This window comes from Myxocyprinus asiaticus, chromosome 44, assembly GCF_019703515.2.
Source record: "Myxocyprinus asiaticus isolate MX2 ecotype Aquarium Trade chromosome 44, UBuf_Myxa_2, whole genome shotgun sequence".
Classification (NCBI taxonomy): domain Eukaryota; kingdom Metazoa; phylum Chordata; class Actinopteri; order Cypriniformes; family Catostomidae; genus Myxocyprinus; species Myxocyprinus asiaticus.
Window position 1 is genome coordinate 15,578,760 of NC_059387.1, and position 17,694 is coordinate 15,596,453.

Consider the following 17,694-nt stretch of genomic DNA (forward strand, 5'->3'; position numbering starts at 1 on the left):
TTCGCTGGACCAGACCAAACTGGCAAAAAGTGCTCTTCACTGACGAGTCGCAGTTTTGTCTCACCAGGGGTGATGGTCGGACTCGCGTTTATCGTCGAAGGAATGAATGTTACACCGAGGCCTGTACTCTGGAGCGGGATCGATTTGGAGGTGGAGGATCCGTCATGGTCTGGGGGGGTGTGTCACAGCATCATCGGACTGAGCTTGTTGTCATTGCAGGCAATCTCAACACTGTGCGTTACAGGGAATACATCCTCCTCCCTCATTTGGTACCCTTCCTGCAGGCTCATCCTGACATGACCATCCAGCATGACAATGCCACCAGCCATACTGCTCGTTCTGTGCGTGATTTCCTGCAAGAGAGGAATGTCAGTGTTCTGCCATGGCCAGCGAAGAGCCCGGATCTCAATCCCATTGAGCACGTCTGGGACCTGTTGGATCGGAGGGTGAGGGCTAGGGCCATTCCCCCCAGAAATGTCCGGGAACTTGCAAGTGCCTTGGTGGAAGAGTGGGGTAACATCTCACAGCAAGAACCGGCAAATCTGGTGCAGTCCATGAGGAGGAGATGCACTGCAGTACTTAATGCAGCTGGTGGCCACACCAGCTACTAACTGTTAAGTTTGCTGAAAATAAAAGCAGTTGAAAGTGAGAGGACGTTTCTTTTTTTTCATGAGTTTATATGGCCATTTTCCTATTTCCTCTCTCTCCAGGCTATCCCTTTCCCTCTCTGCAGCAGGAATGATAGGATAGGGCAGCACAGGAACATATGAGGGTAAGGTTAGAGCTTGTTTGGGCCAAACAGAACCAGATGGTGGCTCTCTGTTCTTGCACTCACAAAGTGTTGTGACTGGCTTTCACCATGCATGCAAAGGTGGGACCCAGATGTTCAGCAGAGAGGAGTGTGTAGTGTGTTGATAAACATCTGAGAGATCTAGCACATCAGCACTGACACTTTTTGCAGGAAAATATCATACTCACACACACACGCACACACACAATGTTGGTGCGGCTATCCTTATGAGGACTCTCCATAGACATAATGATTTTTATACTGAATGAACTACAGATTCTCTCTCCTAACCCTAAACCTACCCTCACAAAAAACTTTCTGCATTTTTACATTTCAAAAACACATCATTTAGTATGTTTTTTAAGTGATTTGAATTATGGGGACACTAGAAATGTCCTCATAAACTCATACCCTTGTAATTACAAGTTTGTAACCTAAAAAATTGTCCTCGTAAACCACTAAAACCTGCCCACACACACACACACACAGATGGGTTTGGGCATGTTCGCTGACTCTGCAGATTTGTCTTTAATAAGATACAGAGGAATTTCTTGCTGTGGTGTTAGTGTGCATGCCGACGATGGTACAAAAATTCTCACAACATGAATCTCACTAGTGCTTGCTATTACCATTCTCCAGGCTATAGCAGAATGCTCTTTTCTGGTTAGTAGTGCATTCTTGCTTATTTAATTGCAAAGTGTTTCTCACAATATATTATGGGTATAAATAAAATGTGTAAGTTTACATTGATAGTCAGATTTCTGCAGAACTTGAACGCCAGTCATTCACAAAGGTCAACACATATCAATCCCTTTGCAAGTTTATTAAAGAGCTAATTTAATAATGCATTCAGCGGTCAATAACACTGTAGTACTCGCAACTCCATAAAACACATTTTACCATGTCTGCATCCATTCTGCAGAAACTGTGAAAACAAAAAGAGACTGGTCTAGATCAGGGCTTTAATAGTGTTACCTAATGATTGTGTCTGAATCGACTCCTCTTAAGGGTTCTAACCCCTGTGACCGCACACTGTCTCCAGATATGACATCCCTGTCTGAAGGGTTAAACTTCTATTCCTTTCCTCTGTCAAACAAACAGAGAAGGTCACCACCCTTTACCACTCCCTCGTTAGGAGAATAGAATCATTAGCTCCACCCCTTTAAAAAAAATTCATTCACACACATTTTGTATACAGACAACATCGAGCAATTGTCAGTAGATAGAAGAACAAATTATACCAGTTGCATTAATAATTATTCTAACACTTAAAATAAAGTATGTCAAGTTCTTTCAATAAGTATTAAATAATATTATCGTCAGCATTTTCTCTCTCTGACTAGAAAAAAAGAAAAGGTTTATTTTATCACTGTTTCTGCTAACCATGGTGATTTAATATAACAGAGTATCAAAACTGTCTCATGAAAAGAGCGGCAGACAAGAGAGTGAGGGAGTCTGAGTGGAAAAAAGAAGGAATGTGCTGACGCATCATTAACTCCCTTTAACCTTGAGTGTGTGTTGTAAGCGCTACTGTGAAAAATCCTGCAGAAAATGTAATACTGTGGCATTGAAGCAAAAAAAAATGACCCCCTAACATAACATTCTGTATATAAGACATACTTTTATGTTTAAATTAATGTTTTTGATTTAAAATATGACTGGTGATGTTGATTTAAGTAATAAATCATGAGAAATTTATGTACACTACCAGTCAAAAGTTTGGACACCCTGGACTGAAGTTCCAGGGGATGGGGGATGGGGGTTCTCAGTGCTCAAGCCCAGTCCCACGCTCGAACCCCTCTGCTATGGACAGCACACCAAATGTGTTTCCCTTAATACACTCCATGACTATATGTACCAGCAAACTCATGAAAATGTGGAAAATAGTACAAAGAATTTTTTTTTTAAAGCATGTCAAAATGTTTGATTGGTAGTGTATTTATCTTTGATATTTAATTCCTCACTTGGCTTGAACTTTCACAACTTTAAAATCACAAAAACAACTTTAACCTGCCATGATGCTGGCTCTACTCAAAAAATGAAGCTCTGGTCCTCATCTTTGGTCTTTGGTCTGGTGATCCATGAAGAATGGGAGAGGTCAACCTCAACTTCAGAGTGAACAGTCAAAGATTGAGCCCTCTCATTACAGGACAGGACACTGGCCAATCGCAGAGCACACAGATACACGCAATTACCCCAAAACACACAGGAAGAAAAAAATTAATTATATCTTTCAGAGTATAGGATCAGAGAAAGGGGAGGAAAATAATACAAAAATACAAAATAAGTAAATAGAGAAGCAGTGTCATCGTGATGTGAAATAAAGCGGAGCCGTACCTTGTGTTCCGCTTGAGCAAAACTTGGTTTAGTGGAATAACTGAGTAACTGAATAATGACAGGCAAATCAAATAACAGAATCCCAGTCAAAGAGATTCATCTGAAAGGTAAACTTATTCTATGAATTATATACTGTGCAGGCCTATGAATATATACATATAAAGACAACAATATTGTTAATCGAAGGCATGCCATAATTGGCGCTCATCTTACCCTACCACGTAAAGATGGTTTAAGCAATGTTTCTTGCTTTTTTTTTTTTTTTTTTTTTGTCAAAATGACGGACAGCATTTTGAATAATGCTGGATTGATGGATGTCTTAAAAACCTCGCGATTACGTGAGTCAAAGATCCATAAAATGCACGATACTAGTAATATATTCTGCTAATAAGTGCTTGTGGGTTTCTTTTCCTTGGATCTTAAAAATTAATGGAAATTCTACAACATCATAACCCTGCACTGCAAGACTGCAAAAGCATGTTAAAACTACATAAATTGTTGTAATGTTCACGCGTTCACGAGAGAGGAAATGTGAAAGTAAAAGTGAAAGTGGAGAGGGATAGTAAAAAAGGACTTTAATATTGATCTGTTTCTCACTCACACCTACCATATCGCTTCAGAAGACATGGATTTAACCACTGGAGTCTTATGGATTACTTTTATGCTGCCTTTATGGGGATTTTGGAGCTTCAAAATTTTAGCACCTATTCACTTGAATTGTATGGACTTACAGAGCTGAAATATTCTTCTGAAAATCTTTGTGTTCAGCAGAAGAAAGAAAGTCATACACATCTGTGATAGCATGAGGTTATTTAAATGATGAGAAAATTTTCATTTTTGGGTGAACTAACCATTTAATATGATGTATTAATAAATGTTTATCTGTAAAGCGCTTTTATGGGGTTACATAAGGCATGAATCATATCTTGAAAATTATAAATGTTATACTATTTTGGGGGAAATTCTCTTAAAAATGTAATATATATTTTAAAAAATGTGTCTGAAGCTAAATATGGTAAAAACAGCTATTTTTCATTTTTTGTATTGTGGACAGTGAATTTTTTGGAGGGGATGTCAAAATCTGAAGCACTGGCCTGACCGGGCCAGTAGAAAAAATCCTTAACACTGAGTCCTAGTAAGGTAGTTTGGTCATAGAAAATATATTAACATTTTATAACTTTCATGAATAACCTAAACATTTAGCATTATTGCATTATACAATGCTTAACAGATTGTAAAACTGAGAATACATTCATATAGTTATGAATGTCATGAAGGTTGGATTTAATAGATTTTAATGTTGATGAACTACTTATCTGTTTAGAATTACCTATATGTTTATTAACGGCAAATGAAGTATAAAGTGTTATCAAAATACTATTAGTTACTGGCTTATTACAGGCTTATAAAAGAGATCAGTCAGGACTGTTGTTGTTTAGTGCTGCCAGTAAGGTAAATAAAAAAAATACAAAATATGCCTGCTTCTGTTTATGCATGCTCTGTTGTCATACATTAACAGTTACACATAAAAAAAACAGAACTCCGACTGTGCCCCTAAATATTTGACTGCGCCACTAAAAGTTTTCAATTAGGGGCACAACTGCTCCTAAACAAAAATGTTAGCGTAGAGCCCTGTAAGATATAAACTGCCCTATAATGTGCACTGTTTTCTGTTTACTAAAGGACCTTTGTAATTAAACTGTGATTTGTTTACTTCCTCTCAATGTGCTAAGTGCCACCTTTTAGAAATTAACTCCTGTGTTCAAGATGCCCCCTTGTTTCTCCATTGTCAAGTGATTTTTACATAATGGTAATAGCTTTCGCTTACCATAACAGTACAAAGTAGGTTGGCTCCCGTGCATGTCATGCTTAAATGAGCATCAAATCCCCATCAGAGCAGCTGCCACAGTATTTGCATGGCCCTGTGAAATTGGACCATTCATGAGAATAAAGCAGCCAAACATGCAAAACTGAAACCGAACTCACGCTTTGAACTCAATGCATCTACAGTGTGAGCTCATAACCCCGTAATGATCCACAACTGAACATTTTAATGTATCTATTCACTCTATTCTTGGCAGACAACGGCAATGATGGAGAACCGGGGGAGTACCAAAAGGGTGATCTGTGACCAGTTGGGGTTGTAGCACAAAAATAAACTTGGGTCAGTATGAGGATGAAGAAGCTGGTCCTAGATCAGTGTAATGGTGCATGTGGTCAGTTGTGACAATGGAAAAGCAGTGACTGTGAAGAGTTTAAATTCACAAAAGTTCTTGAAGCCCAACTCAATAATAAGCTGTGATAATTATACCGTATAATTTGTACAGTGTTTCAAACAGGCACAAACAATGGTGTCTCACCCAAATACTAATGAGTGCAACCTGCTTTCGACAGAATGTAAAAGTAATCTTTCACTTCTCAACAACCAGTCTGAGAGCAAGCTCAGTTGCCACCCAAAAAACTACAGCAATTTATGAGCAACGCTGTCAACTGTCAAAATCTACAATCTGATGAAGCTTTTGTGGTGCTCTCCAAATATTAAGGCTTTTAAACTCCGTCATGGCTCATTGCATTTAAAAGTAAATACTGACAGCTTTTTTGCAGCACCATTAATCGTTGTGTACACTGTAAAAAATATATTGTCGGGCCACCTAAAATATGTGCTTTATGTGGTAATACCTAAAACGCTTTCTACACCGGGCACGTCCGCTGACACGACACGACGGCTTGAGGCTGTCTACACTGGACGCGTCGACACGAACGTTCTAAACCGTTTAATTTGTGCAGTAGTGCCAGTGCATGCAGTACAAAATGGACCGCGACACCCGTCTATTGTCAGTGCGATGGACTCGGTGCAACAGACGCACCGTAACGGACGCTTTCAGTGTAGACAGCATCATTGATTATAATGGGGTTCTATTGTTTTTGACGCGATGCTCGCGTCCGATGTAGACAGGGTGTAACATTTTTTATTAAGTTACAATTATTATTTACACCAATGAAAGTAATTTTAATGGTTAGATGATGTAGAAATTGCTCCTTTAAGTAACAAATGCACAATTTCACTTTTACAGTGAAAGCAGCTGACCGATATATACAAAATGTACATTCTGTTTTTTAAATGTGCACTGTATGGTAACTTTACCTTATTATTAGGCTATTTGTATTGCATTTATTGGTTGATTTATAAGGACAGATTTTTTTCAATTCAATATAGGGATGTGACGGTATCAAAGTGTTATATCACGATAATTGCTGAAAAGCATTTATCACGGTATACGGTATTATCACGGTATTGTGATGGTAACATTTTGAGGGAAAGGTTTAATTGAAAAAGAAACATGAATTTTAGAGTTTCCTAGTAATTTGGTATGTCTTCCTATTACTGTAAGAGTTAGAGTATTGGGAAAGTTGATTTCTTGATGGAAAAATCTAAATTTGGTTAATAAGTTATCTAGAAATGTTCATGGCATTTTAAAGTGCTCACGATAACTATACTGTTCACGTTAATTATCACGGTATACCTTATCAGTGTATATCGGCAAATATCTAATTCAATATCAAGTTATGGACCAATTGCAATTAGCTGTGTTTTTGCAGAATATTAGTGGTCCAGTGAATTTATTGACCATCATATTAAAAAAAGTATGCCATTCAATCCCATTCCAGGGCCAAACCACTGGCCTGACAAATAAACTCTGTTGCACCAGTCGCTCAATCTCAAGTCAGTACACTTCAACCAGTCAACAACTCTCAGATATAGAAATCCCCCAGAACTTAAGCATTCCACAGAGCAGCTTGGGTCTATATCACTATCATTATTTCTCAAGATTTACTTGAGAAACTGCTTATGATTTCAAACTGTATCAGGGTCATTCTATGAAACTGGAGTCTTTGTGTCCCTCACTGACATGTAAACAATGACTTTATCAATGAACAGCAGGCACCCATACTGTGTTATTATAGACATTCTCACTCAACACAGCAAGAAAATTCCTGTTACTTTATTTTCATAGTTTATATATTTTTTTCTATATCTACTGCAAATATGCACATGTTGAGATCCCCAGGATATGCATCAATCCTGTTACCCTCATAACTGTCCATTATTGAAATAATAACTTTTCTGAAGGCATTGTTAGCATATATATTATTTGTATTCATTTAGTTTGCAGATGGCACAATGCAACTGAATAACACTGAAAGACTTTCTTTGTCTGATAGACTGTTTATAATAACACATAACTTACATCCCAAGATGAAGCTGCCCTACAGGCTTAACACGCCAATAACAAACCCAACAGCCGTTCATGTCAAGACCGCCAGCTAAGCTTCGAATCTTATTTCCCCAGAAAAGCAGCAAGGAAAACGACACGGGACAGTCTTTGATGCACTATACTGTACCTGCACATTAAAGTCGCCAGGAAGTTTTAAACAGGTAAACGAGCACTTGTTTAGCACTTGCGCGCAAGACTGGACACGATCACTCGATCGGTGAAACTTGCAGGCGAGTGCATTGTGTTGACAGGGAACTATTTGCAAGTTTGAAAAAAGTAGATTAATTTGTACATTACCTTATTCAGCAATCGTGACCGTTCAAAACATTCGTTCTCCGTTACAACCCTGTCTTCCTATTTCCATGATTAGGAGGGATGTTAAATAGTTTTGCATGTCCTTGTAGAGCCCGAGTGTGAGTGTGTGTGTTTGAGAGTATATGCGCGAGCCCTCCTCCTCGCGCTTTTGCCACAGCAGCAGCGCGCGCTCATCAACTTGAAAATTGAGCCAAGGCAGCGCTTACATCACAATTACTATGGTGACACCAAATCCTCCTTAAACTCTCCACCCACCCAGCATACCTGGCGGACCACCAGACAAATAGAAAGAGATACGCCTTAGTTAAAATGCCAAATGACGGTCTTTGGATTGCAACGCATACCGCATATTATTTTCTGCCAAGCTTTTGCATTTCTAGTTGATAATAAAATCAAATTATTGCAGCAGCGTTACCACCTGCATTAATTAGAAGTCACTCTGACAAAATGGTGTTTACAAAAAAAAAAAAAAAAAAAATATATATATATATATATATATATATATATATATATATATATATATATATATATATATATATATATATATATATATATACAGGTGCATCTCAATAAATTAGAATGTCGTGTAAAAGTTCATTTATTTCAGTAATTCAACTCTAATTGTGAAACTCGTGTATTAAATAAATTCAGTGCACACAGACTGAAGTAGTTTAAGTCTTTGGTTCTTTTAATTGTGATGATTTTGCTCACATTTAACAAAAACCCACCAATTCACTATCTCAAAAAATTAGAATACATCATAAGACCAATAAAAAAAAACATTTTTAGTGAATTGTTGGCCTTCTGGAAAGTATGTTCATTTACTGTATATGTACTCAATACTTGGTAGGGGCTCCTTTTGCTTTAATTACTGCCTCAATTCGGCGTGGCATGGAGGTGATCAGTTTGAGGCACTGCTGAGGTGGTATGGAAGCCCAGGTTTCTTTGACAGTGGCCTTCAGCTCATCTGCATTTTTTGGTCTCTTGTTTCTCATTTTCCTCTTGACAATACCCCATAGATTCTCTATGGGGTTCAGGTCTGGTGAGTTTGCTGGCCAGTCAAGCACACCAACACCATGGTCATTTAACCAACTTTTGGTGCTTTTGGCAGTGTGGGCAGGTGCCAAATCCTGCTGGAAAATGAAATCAGCATCTTTAAAAAGCTGGTCAGCAGAAGGAAGCATGAAGTGCTCCAAAATTTCTTGGTAAACGGGTGCAGTGACTTTGGTTTTCAAAAAACACAATGGACCAACACCAGCAGATGACATTGCACCCCAAATCATCACAGACTGTGGAAACTGAACACTGGACTTCAAGCAACTTGGGCTATGAGCTTCTCCACCCTTCCTCCAGACTCTAGGACCTTGGTTTCCAAATGAAATACAAAACTTGCTCTCATCTGAAAAGACCACTGGGCAACAGTCCAGTTTTTCTTCTCCTTAGCCCAGGTAAGACGCCTCTGATGTTGTCTGTGGTTCAGGAGTGGCTTAACAAGAGGAATACGACAACTGTAGCCAAATTCCTTGACATGTCTGTGTGTGGTTGATGCCTTGACACCAGCCTCAGTCCATTCCTTGTGAAGTTCACCCAAATTCTTGAATCGATTTTGCTTGACAATCCTCATAAGTCTGCGGTTCTCTCGGTTGGTTGTGCATCTTTTTCTTCCACACTTTTTCCTTCCACTCAACTTTCTGTTTACATGCTTGGATACAGCACTCTGTGAACAGCCAGCTTCTTTGGCAATGAATGTTTGTGGCTTACCCTCCTTGTGAAGGGTGTCAATGATTGTCTTCTGGACAACTGTCAGATCAGCACTCTTCCCCATGATTGTGCAGCCTAGTGAACCAAACTGAGAGACCATTTTGAAGGCTCAGGAAACCTTTGCAGGTGTTTTGAGTTGATTAGCTGATTGGCATGTCACCATATTCTAATTTTTTGAGATAGTGAATTGGTGGGTTTTTGTTAAATGTGAGCCAAAATCATCACAATTAAAAGAACCAAAGACTTAAACTACTTCAGTCTGTGTGCATTGAATTTATTTAATACACGAGTTTCACAATTTGAGTTGAATTACTGAAATAAATGAACTTTTCCACGACATTCTAATTTATTGAGATGCACCTGTATATATATAATAAACTTAAATGTAATGGAATGACTATTATTCATACTGTAGTCTGCTTGCACTTAAAATGTATCACTCCATTCTTGGCATAAACAGGCTTTTACGTGATTGGTGGTGGGGTCATATTAATAACCAGGGACAGGGTTATAACCACCATAGACATTAAGGGGGGAATATTAACAATAGTGGTCAATTAATATGTAGTCAATTAATATGGGGTTGTTTAAATTTTTTATTTTTATTTTATTATTATTATTATTATTATTATTTTGAACCCCTATCCTTTTACCTCCATCTTAAAGGAATGTTATAGGTTCATTACACGACAGCATTTGTGGCATAATGTTGATTACCACAAAAATCAACTTCCACTTTTTCCAACTTTAAAAATATAAAAAAATCTGGGTTACATTGAGGCACTTAAAATGGAAGGGAATGGGGGCCAATCCGTAAACATTAAAATACTCACTTTTTTAAAAGTATAGCCACAAGTCGTCAACAAAATGTGTGTTTACATGATTTTTGCGTGATAAAATCGCTTACTAACCATTTCTGTGTTAAGTTATATCCAGTTTGACAACTTTGTTGCCATGGCGACATAATGCTGCAAAACCTGTAATCTTGGTAAACAATAAGTTAATCATTTTACAGCTCAAATGATACAAGTTCTAACAGAAGAATGCATGGAAGTGCTTTTATAAAATGTTAAGTTTCACATTTCTGCATTAAACCCTCCGAAAATTGGCCCCATTCACTTCCATTGTAACTGCCTCACTGCAACCTCGATACACTGTAAAATGTTGACTTTACATAAAAAAAGTGAGGAAACCAATTGCCTTTAAAAAATCAAGTAAATATACTTACAGTATTTGGCTCAAGTAAAGTGGAATATTCCTAGTTCACTTTACTTGAGCCAAATAAGTACATTTACTGCCAAATAAATACATTTACTTTGATTTTTTAAGGCAATCGGTTTAAATGCTTTTTTTTTTTTTTTTTTTTTTTTTTTTTTTTTTAAGTAAGGTTAATTAATGTGATTTTACAGTGATATTTGATTTTTGTTTTGTTTTTTTAAGAAAAGGAGAGAGGAGACAAAATCACAATTTTAATCGCAATCAACATTATACCACAAATGCTGTTGATTGAGCTTAACTTATATTGAACTTGGAAAATTCCTTTAACTATATCCAGTGACACATTTTTGATTCAGCGAGAGTGCGCAAGTTGGAGGACAGCTGAAGGCTTACGCAGCTAAACTCAATGGTGTTATGCGATTCAGCACTTCTGCTGATATGGTATTCATCGGTCAGCAGTGTGTGAGCTACAGTACCTCAATACAAAATAAAGACACACAGTCACACAAAACATTCAGAAATTCCCATCCCGTACACTAAAAAATTGGACATAAAATGCAACAAATAGCCAGCAAGCTGCTGTTTTCTTTACCACTGTAAAATTAGTGTAAAACTATCTACAGTAGTTAACAACATACTGAATAATGATTTACAGTATGTGCTGTACTGTAAAATTAATTATGGTAGTTGTTTATATTATGTATATTAAAATACAGTTTATTAGCTGTACAGTAAAATTAATTAAGGTAATTGTTTGTATGTTGTATATTAAACTGCAGTGTCCATACCGTACGACTAACCACAGTAAGCACAGTTTTAGCTTACAGAGTAACTAACTTCTATCTATAACAAGTTAAAAAAGAATGAAACAATTGAAGCCTTTTTGCAAACATAACATTTATTACACAATGACAACTCAAATATCATATATATTTTACTCATAAAGGTAAATTATGACTACACAGTAATAAAAGCCCATTCAAAAACTTCACTATTAAGTTCACCAGATGTCCAAATGACTGAAAGAACACTCTCCCATTTTTTGCCTGTCCAGATCTAGAGAACAAAAATACAAAAATCAATTAATATCATGTAGCTTCAGTCTTGTTTTATATCAACATGACATTTAAGCTACAAGGAAAAGAATGCACTCTCAACCAACAAGGTTGTGCATCATTCAGAAAGGATTGAGATAGAAGTTACTTACATGCATATTGAATAAAATTCAGAGCAAAACATTAACACGTTATATTTGTACATAACATAACATAACTTTATTTTAGATGAACGGGTCAAATAAAATGGTATAATTTGATTTAACATTTATAAATAAAAAAACTGGTCGTCCAACGAGTTGCACATGTTCGACTGGTGTAAAAACAACATTTGTTCACAGACAAGGGAATTTGGTTATTTACAGTACTTCAAAACTCGTAAGTGCTTACTTCAACACTAAACAGAATGGCAGTTATAACTAATGCTAGTATCTTTTTGAGAACGTAAACTTTATCATTACAAATCTACTTGTCAAAAATTGCATGCAGATCTTCATTGTCAAATGAAGAATGTTTGAAAAAATTATTATAAACTGCTAAAAGATGTTTTGTTCTATTTTTGGTGCTCACCTGGTTCAGTTGAAAAAGAGATCGCTTTGCTTCTGCTCCTCTCAAGGCTGAAGTGAATGAATGAATGAATGAATGAATGAATGTTGCATTTACATAGCGCTTTTCAGATACTACACTCAAAGCACTTTACACAGTGAACAGGGGACTCTCCTCAACCACCACCAGTGTGCAGCATCCACCTGGACGATGCAACGGCAGCCATAGTGTGCCAGTGCCCTCACTACACACCAGCTATTGGTGGAGAGGAGAGAGTAGCATTATAGAGTCAATTCATGGATGGGGATTATTAGGAGGCCATGAATGATAAGGGCCAATGGGGGGAATTTGGCCAGGACACCAGGGTTACCCCACTACTCTTTATGAGAAGTGCCCTGGGATTTTTTAATGACCACAGAGAGTCAGGACCTCAGTTTAACGTCTCATCTGAAGGACAGTGCCTTTTTACAGTATAGTGACCCCATCACTATGCTGGGGCGTTAGGACCCACACAGACCGCAAGGTGAGCACCCCCTGCTGGCCTCACTAATACCTCTTCCAGCAGCAACCTTAGTTTTCCCAGGAGGTCTCCCATCTAGTTACTGACCAGGCTCAACCCTGTTTAGCTTCAGTGGGTAACCAGTCTAGAGCTACCGGGTGATATGGCTGCTTATTGTGACGAGGAGCCGAAGCAGGCTCAACTTTCATAGGTTGTCAGGTGCATTCCCATACAGCTCTACTTTTTATGCGATTGTAAGAGTAGGTCCAATGCAGAGAAGACATCTCCTGGGTTTCATCTTTTTGATAATATATAACTGAATATGACAACAAAATTCCCCTCTAAATTGTGTATTTACAGGTTTGAGACTGGGCCGGTTCTCATGTAATTTAACAGTAAATTACTGTAATTATTTTCCCACACACTTTTTCCTAAAGAATACAGCTCAGTTTGACAGTAACATATTGTAAACAGTTTCTACAGTAAGGCACGGTGGAAAATACAACCATAATACTGTAAAAACAACATAATTGACAGCAACATACTGTAAAAAGTATCTACAGTAAGTTGCAGTTGGAAATACAGTAATAATACTGTCAAAACAACAAAAATAATTTACAGTGTATGCTAAACAGCCAGTGCACATTGCCCTGATAAATGCAGTGATTGTTTCTTAATTATAATAATAATAATTATTATTATTATTTTGACAGTCAAGTTCAATGCCCTCTCTCCAAAATACAAGGTCCACCTTTACAAACTAAGCATTTAATACTATGTGTTATTGTAATGCAATAATAGGCCATATACATGTGTATAGTAAAAGTAAAGTTAGTAAGTATTGTAAGTATAGTAAAAGCAAAAGCTGAAAATAGATAGAGACTGATAGCTTGCCCACAAACCTGAGATACGGAGAAAAAAGATTGGTCAAGTGTATGGTTGACTGGGCACTAAACCAATCAAAATTCCTCTCGGTCTCTCTCTCCCCTTTCCGTGTGCATAGCATACCCACCTACACTTGTATTCTACACTTAAAAACACTCTTCCTGGAGTAGCTGCCAATCACCACCATTGTTCTACTGTTGAAATCTTTAGAGCAGGTAAGGAACCTTTTGTTTTCCCTCAGAGTAAACACTCAACACTTCACTCACCCACTATGGAGTGGGTTTCAGCCCCTGCCCCCACCTTTTCTCTTTAATACCCCCTGAGGCAATCCAAATAACATTCCACAGACCTACTGAGTGAATGATTACTGGCAGAAGGACAGAAAAAGAGAATGAGAAAGAGTTCTAAGGCAGTAACATCTAAATCATTTAAATTCATACCACAAAGGGGTATTTCCAAAGTGTTAGCTTAGGTTCATATGAATTTTTCAGAATGGAATAAACAATAAAAACACATTTATACTAAAGGGCATAAGTAAGTTCTACCAAAAACTGTGCTAAATGTTTCTTTGACATTTTTCTTAAATGAATAGTTCACCCAAATGAAAATGAAAATTATTCCAGCATTTAAGGCCAAAGCATAATTCGGTTGTCCACACTGATGATCGCTCGTGCACAGTATGTGTAATTCAAATTTCATATACTGTAATTAGCACAGTCTGCACGGACTGTCCGTGTGTGGCCCAGATTTTCTTGAATTGCGGACAGTCCTCGTCTGCGTGCATCGTTGGCACATGTGCCTGCCATTGACTGTACTAAAACAGTATCAAAAAGCAGTTGTAGTGTGAATGCGTCAAACGTGTTCATATTCGATCGCAGTCAGAAGAGTATACTTTGAAAGGCAACACAGTCGACTGGGAGCGATTCATTCCGGAACGCACAAAAATGAAGGATACTCGGGCCTTTATACACCTTCATGTCCTTCCAAACCAGTATGATTTTCTTTCTTCCATGGAACACAGAAGGATACATAAGGCAAAATGTCTCAGTCACCATTCACTTTCATTACGTGCACTTTAGCAGTCAATTTGGGATGGACTTCAAAGACACTTAATCATTAATTTTACAGTTCATACACAATCCTTTAGTTTTAAACATTGCGCACCAACATCTAGTCAGTTTACTAACTGTACATAAAACAAAATTTGTATTACACATAGATTACTAATATTGGCATTATATTCATGCTGTTTATCCAGAGGGGAACTGGCTCCCCCAGCTGAGCCTGGTTTCTCTCAAGGTTATTTGTTTCCATTAGCTAACATCTCACAGAGTTTTGTGTTCTTTGCCTCCGTTGCCTTTGGCTTGCTCACTAGGGGCCTAAAGGCAATCATTTTTAAGGCATGATTTTCAATCATGTTATTAATTTAAACTGCAAAATGAGGACTTTAAGACACCATAGCATCATTTTCTATTACTGAAGAATTTTCTGTAAAGCTGCTTTGAAATGATAAAATAAAATAAAATTGACTTGAATCATGACACCTTTTAAAAAAAAAACTTAGGTTAACATGCTGTCAAACATTTCCTTTTGTGTTTAACATAAAAAAGAAAAAAACGTCATACAGATTCGGAACAACATGACCATGAATAAATGAATCAGAATTTTCATTTTTGTCTGAACTATCCCTTTAAACATTTGGACCTGAGTGTGAGATCGAACAGGAAATTAAATTTTTTAGGGCACGACCTGACAGAGAAAGGAGAAAAAGGTGTCAGTATGATCTATGGTACAGGCTACAGTTTTCACCTGGCTGAAACCCCTGAAAATTGACTCTTTCAACCAAAGGGAAAAAATAAAACAAACCTCCACCTGTTCAAACTAAGAAGGCAATCTATTTACAACCATCATAAGTACACCCCTTAGTTTGGTCAGTTATGAGGCCACAGTAAAAACAAAAGGCATTTAACTGGTTCCAGCCTCTTAATATGAAATAATATAGTAGAATAATGAATGGAGTTAATATTATGTTTTAGCTTAGAGACGATCCCTGTGGTCATAACTGAAGGAAGTGCAGTGCAGTGTAAGGACAAGACTGCACACTGAATAGCTTTATATTGCATAGATATGTCACCCACTGCAGAAACTGTTCACATCACTAAATATGTTCATCGTTCCTCAGCGTTTTTGTAGAAAGCAGACAAAATAAAGAAAATCTCTGAAATTATGGGCGCTATAAGCAAGTGAAATTGTGTCATAATCAGACAAGGTTTTTAGGTGAATAATAGACAAAGGTTTTAATGAGTAAAACGTACTTTCCTAACCTAAAACTTTAGCCTAAATCTAACCAATATTGATCTAAAAATCAAATGAGACGTAGACACAAAATTAGACATCCTTACCCTAAACCAACACCTAAACCTAACCGATAGTTTCCAAAAACAAAATGAGAAATGAAAAACAACATTAACTGAAGTAACCATGTCATCTCATGTCGCTTCTATGACACTCTCGTCTCATGTGTTTCGCACATAAAAGTCAGTTTGCAAAAATGTAGTTATAGTTACATTCATTTTATGAGAGCAGGTTGGGCACTGTTCTGAAGAGACAGAAAATTCATTACAATTTTGTCAATGGGTGCCTGAGTAGCTCAGTGGTAAAGATGCTGGCTACCACCCCTAGACAAAACTGACATTCTTGTATAGTACAGTAAGCAGTCAGTGTCAACAAAAATGTAGAACAAAAATGAAATTTGTATATAACAAACATTTCCAGGGTTGACTACCATGGTGAAAAAACATCCAAACATTTTGACCAGTACGGCTCACACAATGATAAAAAAAACTTTTAATTTTGGTGGCATTGGCCAATTTACTGAAACAATGACTAGGTTTTGAAGCATGAATTAAATGTTTTGGGTGAGTTGCTACATTTTGCAGACATGCAATAGAGTTGTGATGTCCCATAAAACAGTTGTGACAATTGCACTTACAGTTTAGAGAATGTTAAGACTGTTTCAAAAAATGAGCCAAAGCGATTGAGAAAAACTGTAAATAAATACAAATACCTCTTGAAAAACAAATATGACAGAATTAATGCAGAGCACATCTTTAGGCTTTCATAATATTTTTTTGCGTTCTTCATTTTGAAGAGGTAAAACAAATAGCTTGTATTATGAGTGATTATTGTCGTGGTACACAGTTCGCATATTATATTTTTCTGCTTTGTGCGGCTTTTGTGAACCAACACCACAGATGTCACATCTGTTTTAATAACAATATCCTCTTCATTTTCTTGACTTGATTGGGAATCATCTCGTTCTGTGGAGATGTTTTTTCAGGGTTTTTCATGGGTCAAAAATGATGGAGAAGCACGAGTGATTCTGCTCTGCGCTCTCCTGAAAAATATCGGGAAGCCTGCTGGACTCGCGCACACTTGCATGCTCCAGAGTCCAGAGACAGCACACGCGACTCTCACATGAAACACAGATGATCAGAAGCATATTAAGCACTTATGAAGCGCCGAACGCAAGATGAATGTCATTGAATTTGCTTGGGTGGCCGCCAAATTTTTTTTAATGCCATAAAAACCCTGTCCATGTTTCTTAAATTCCCTCAGTTTCACGTGAAGCCCTGCCCACTGATAGATAAGCCTACGCAGCAAACATGGATATTTAAATATTGTGATATACACAATATAGCAAAATCTCTATCGATTGACACTTTATATCATCGCCACAATATATATCGTCATATCGCCCAGCCCTACATGAAGGTAAGCAAATTATGACCAAATACAATTTTTGGGTGAACTATTCCTTTAAGTTTTTGCATTTCAAGTGAGTTGGCATTCTACATGCCTTTAAAGTTTCTGTAGGAATAAGTTGCCATAATATGAAGATCAAATGAAGGACATTATCCAGTCTGATATAGGAATTTGGCCAAGTGCTGTTGAACATACAGCGCATCTGTCAGTCAACACTCTTTGACTAAATGAGCACATAATTCTTCA

At 37.3% G+C, this 17,694-nt stretch overlaps 1 protein-coding gene across 9 annotated transcripts in view; it reads right to left on the reverse strand.

Annotated features, from left to right (window-relative positions):
• Window positions 1-17,694, reverse strand: part of LOC127434082 (sickle tail protein-like) — a 186,389-nt gene that overhangs the window by 62,485 nt on the left and 106,210 nt on the right. Inside the window, exon 1 of one of the 9 annotated variants that reach the window (XM_051686542.1) lies at window positions 7,702-7,836. The exons of the other annotated variants lie outside the window; for them this stretch is intronic. The gene's annotated coding sequence lies outside the window, so the exon portion shown is untranslated. Of the gene's footprint in view, window positions 1-7,701; window positions 7,837-17,694 lie in introns of those variants that run through there. 9 annotated transcript variants of the gene reach the window in all.